Source organism: Schistocerca nitens, chromosome 5 (genome assembly GCF_023898315.1).
Source record: "Schistocerca nitens isolate TAMUIC-IGC-003100 chromosome 5, iqSchNite1.1, whole genome shotgun sequence".
Classification (NCBI taxonomy): domain Eukaryota; kingdom Metazoa; phylum Arthropoda; class Insecta; order Orthoptera; family Acrididae; genus Schistocerca; species Schistocerca nitens.
The window spans coordinates 732,435,703-732,441,328 of NC_064618.1; positions in this window are offsets into that span (position 1 = coordinate 732,435,703).

A 5,626-nucleotide genomic window follows, 5' to 3' on the forward strand; every position below is an offset into this window, starting at 1 on the left:
TCACAAATACCAAAATCAATTTAAACAAGTGTCACGAATGATTTGTAAATCATGGCCCTTTTAAATGATTTGCTGTAATACAATCCCCCCAGTATCTCTAAGGTCCCATATTACCATAAATGATGGTAGAACTTTCCACAGGGCCATTTAAATTTGCGTTCACTTTTATAATTTGTAATTCATTTTTAGGAAACGTAAAAAGACTCTCATGAAAAAGAGAGGAAATGTGCATGGTGAATAGTTTTATTGAGGGGAGAAGTGGTTTCCCCATTTTTTTTTTCAATTTTTCTATTTTAATTGTCTTTCTTATGACATACGGTAGTGCTTCATTGGTAAGACAGTGTCTGAGCCTGGGCTGTCATAGTACTGGATATTTTGCATAACACCCATGCTCAGTCCATGTGAACATCGTCCCATGATAATACCACTGACTAGGGACGCTACGCTCAGTACTGCTGTTGGACAGACTCTCAGTGAATCACCCTCTGCCCACAATGGGAGGACTGGGGAGCAGTCAAATGGAGTGCACCAGATAGATTCATTTGAGTTTGTTAGTACTGAGAATGCACTCTTGCTGGGCCACTCGGTCCATGACTGGACGCAACTAATAATCCCTCCGTTTGGGGGCGCAATGTTTTTCAGTGTAATTATTGCAACCTCCTGTTGCCATAGCGAGTCTGAGTTTAGTGTACCCGTTAGGTATGGGTTTTTGGAGAAATAAAACCTCAATGGTGAATGGAAACAGTCCTTTCTTTCGATGATTTTCTCCCAACACCACCAAACGCCCTGCCTCCTGCTTATTTTCCCACCTTGACTAAGTCCAGCATGTACACTATGCTGCGAGGACTGTGAGGATCAACATGGTGTGAGTACAACTCTCAAACTGTGAAGATTTCTGGAAGGTGTCCAATGAGGTGGCAGCATTCTCACTGAGTTTCTACAAGCCTACCACATTCTGGAATATCTCGTAAAGGTGGTATTAAAGGATTTCCCTTGTTTGGCAACCCTAATTTCCTTAAAAGAAGAGCTGGAGAAGCTTGGATTTGACATGCAGACTGTGTAATGCGTCAAGTCCCCCAGACACAGAAGTCCCCCCAGACACAGAAAGACTGGCCATCTTTCCTGGTCATCATTGTCGACAACTCGAAGAACAGGAGGCTATTCAACTGAAGTGGGTGGCCAACACAACAGTCACCATAGCAGCTCTGAGGGAGAAGGGAAATGCACCTCAGTGCTTCTCCTAACAGAGGGATGAAGACGTGAAATGTCACTACTTCTTCCCAGAGGTGTGCATGAAGTGCACAGGCAACCATTCAATCATCAGCTTCCTGCTACCAAAATGCACCAGTTTTAAGTGCAAGAACTTCGGTGACACTCATTTGCAATCTACCATAGCTGTGAGAGGTTTAGGGCCACAGTAGCTCGCCAGTGCGGCATCCTGTACATGAAGAAGGCCTACTGCTCCGCCCAACCTCCATGCCCAGGCATATGGACAGCAGAGAGGCCACCAACACCGCCCTGACGCCGGCCAGTGATGTTGCCTACACGGCTTCCACCACAAGAAGTGAGAGAAGAAGGCACTCTCACACCAAAAATCGTGCTAGAGGCGGCACACTAGAAGAGCAGCCACGTTGAGAGAAACCAACAAACTCGAAGGTGGCAGGAGTGTAAAGGCTTCGACCACTGTCTGCGCTGATTCTGCAGCCAATCATCTCCATTGTGACCAATAACGACCTGGCTGCACTAGTTGCCTCAATGTCTGCAGTCCTTGACAGGATGTCACACATTACTGAGAAGCTGCGAAAAGTCTCAAAGGCGGTAACGCTGATCGTCCAGGTAGCGTAGCCAGCTGGAACTCAGTCAACACAATGAACCTACTACTAATGCTGTCTGCACCTGGAGCAGCAATGCAGACCAACCACTGGTCACCAGTGAGCTGTCTGCACTGCAGCTAGCATGAAGCCACAGCTATCTGAGAAGGGCACAGTGATGATACTAGAAGAAGTGAAGTTTTCCAACAATGACAGTTCGATGATTCTGCAATTCCAGACATGTAAGCTTGCGGCGCTGCTACAAAGGTATACACCTTAAGTGTATCGTGTAAAGTGGGCTTAAATTAGAAGAACAAAAGACATCACATAAATAACGAGTTATGAACTTTTCCATAAAAATGTCTGTCTTCACACACTTTGGCAACCAATACCCTTTTTAAAACAACCAATTACAACGTCCAACTTAGAACTGCACTTTGAACTATGCCTAACATGAGTGAAAAAGTTAGACAAAGGAGATCAGTGATGTGTATTTCACTATACAAGGATACAGTTTAATATCGATCTATACTTGTAAAGATAATCTCATATGTGATACAGTAAATAATTAACTTTATAAATGTTTGCAAACTACCATAAAAATATAGAAATAATAACAATAACAATTTTGAATGTATTTTCAAAATTTATCAACATATGTTTATGACAACTTTTTAATGTTTTAATTTTCAGTCTGAAAGAATTTCTCATTAGACGTTTTTATAACTGGATTTAAACAAATAATTTTTACCATGTATTTAAATGTAAATAAAAGTCAAAACTTTGTAATGTGTAGAGAATATCAGTGGATTGTCTAGTACACTTCTTCAAATGTGTCAAGAGGTATACTAAAGAAAAAATGTATGACAGGCCAGTTCCATTACAGCCTCTGTTTTATACTTTCATGTTTCCCCTTCTGCCTGTCTGTAAAAGCGAGTCATCATCCCCTTACAATTACTGATTAAAAAGCAAACTCATTATATTATTTATAACCATACGCTGCTTTGATGTCAATGAATGCAGGTACTTTGTGAGTCATTTTTTAAATATCTTAATGTGTACAACTATCTATGAAACACAGTATTCTCACTGCTCACTTCTATTGAATAAATAGTTCACTTAGGTGCACTGCATCACATGGTATGGTAGACTGTCAACTATCTCATGTGTGATGCTCCAGGCTCTGTACCATCCAGCCCACTTAATCTGACCTATTTAATGACTATCATATAATCTGGCCTATTTAATGACTATCATAATAATACTTCTCCAGGATGAAATGAGGATTAAATTAGTGTAGGTACTGTACTATTCTAAAGCTTTGGCAAGCAGGTGCCAGTTACAATGCAGAGTGGCTGTGTGGCCTTTAAAATGTTTTATTAGTCTTTTGTGCTTCTAGCACACCTGTAGTCACAATTATAAGGTGCACAATGTATTTTTATTATTGTATAAATTAGCAGAACAACTCTTCAGTAAATAATATTTGGAAACTCTCTTCCAATGCTCATAAACAACAATGAACTCACGTAGACAGCAGCTCTGTTGGTCACCCTGTGTTCTTTGTTTCTTCAGTTGTATATGAGATGTCCAAAGTGGATGTGTTGTTAAACTGTTGTTTTGTGCGATCCCTTGTGTTTTAATTAAAGAGTACAAAATGGGTGATATACAAAAAGCATGCAGTGAATGTGGATCAGAAACAATGCCTTGTAATGTCACTGTATTCTGGGGTCTTGTTGTTGTGGTCTTCAGTCCAGAGACTGGTTTGAGACAGCTCTCCATGCTACTCTATCCTGTGCAAGCTTCTTCGTCTCCCAGTACCTACTGCAACCTACATCCTTCTGAATCTGCTTAGTGTATTCATCTCTCAGTCTCACTCTGGGGTAGCAGACAAAATTAGGAAGTATAGGTAGGAAAAAGTACTTTGGAGACGAAGAAAAATCGAGCAGAAATTGAAAACTGACAGATGCTGAAAAATAGGCACAAACTAGTGCAAGAACTCCTACTTACCAAGTTTCAGGCAGTAGCTTTGAGTACTTAATCTAAAATATACTGCAACCTCTGTATGGATGACAAGGACAAGATCAGACTAATTACAGTGTGCAAAGAGTTGTTAAGCTATCATTATTTTTGCACCACATACATGAATGGTATGGGCCAAAAGAAGATAAAATATGTGACGTAAGCCTGTGAGCGGACTATTGGCCTGTCTGCCAGTGTAGTTCAGCCTTTCTATCTGTCGTAGCACTAGCAGAGGGAGGGCTGGCGAGTATCTTGCCCTGGCCGCTCTTTCCCTCAGGAAACAGCCGCAGTACTCATTTTGACAGTAGGCTGAGTGGTCCAGCGGCCATCCTGGAGCGATTGGGACGAGGAAAAATCCTTACACCTACAGGTATGAGAATCTGGGACATCCAGGGCCAGAGTGTAGTGCTCTACCCACTAGATCACAGCCATGAATGGAACAGGAGGAAACCCCAATAGCTGATGCAATGGGAAATACTCACTATCAAGCTCTTCACTATAGATTCCCACTGGTCGACGTCAATGGAACAGAACACAATGGCAGACAGTGTCTCCATCAAATGGAAGTGTGTTCACACTAGATCAAATGTAAACAAAACATTACTTGGCTTAGCCCACTACCAAACAATGAAATAGAAGTAATGAGGTACCATTGGTGACACCAAAAGTCGGAATGTAGTTCCAGAACTTACGAACTAGCAATGATAATGTTTATTAATCGGCAAATAAAACTTCGTTATATTTGTTCTTCATAAAGTTTGTTTTATGACACTGGGAAGTTAAGGTTCAGCAAGAGAGTCGCCCAAACATTACACAATATCGACATTTTCTTGCTGGCAAAAATATATACATACAAACGAAAATTGTAATGCAATGATTACCTTATTTATTGTGTTTTTTCTGTGTAAGTGCTAACTAATATAAAAACATTTTTCTTCTAGTTCAGTACGGATGTATTTCTGACTGTTAAAAAGATTATTTGATTAAAACTGATTCATCATTTTATGTTCATATTTTTACACTGTGTAGGCTTTCTCCCTGTTCAGGTATTGGAAAACCGAACTCATTTTTCACTCCAGATATCTGACCTTCTTACGTAAGAACACTCAATGGAATAAAATGCCCAGGTTGTCGTGGAACATTTGCATTGTGTCACGAACACAAAGCAAAATAACAAAATAAAGATTAAGAAGCGCAATGACACAAAATCCACAACCATATCATTAGTGAACGCCTCGAAAACAGGTTAACTACTGATGTTAGCAGACGACGATCCCGTTCCCACCAACGTCAAAACTGTCTTCCCGAGAAATCTTGATCTTATATTTACTTTCTGTCCCACCCCATTGCTTTACTGCATTTGTGGTAGGCATCATTTGAAATGCTTAGCGACTTCTTAAGATCACCTGCGGTATCTCCTTCGACCAGTATTCCTGGCTGAAGTAGTACGTAGCTGTTAGTAATGAACAGACGTGTGACTTCGAAAAAGTTTTTTATAAATCAACGAATAATTCAGTTTTCGATAAAATCATGGAGAATGTTAGTAAACATCGCGGTATGAAGATAACATTTTAGTCTACCATAATTTATTTACAAAACTGAAGAAAATACAGAAAGTCTCAATTTTTCTGTATTTTATTACATATATTAATGTCAGCATGGAGACTAGGAACTGCATCCATACACCTGTGAAGTGGCATTCATGTTCACTTAAGAAATCTTCAAAGACCAAAGTAGACTCCTGTGGTCTGGTACCAAGGAGGTTTCTTAACCTCCATTTCTGGTACTTAGTTGTT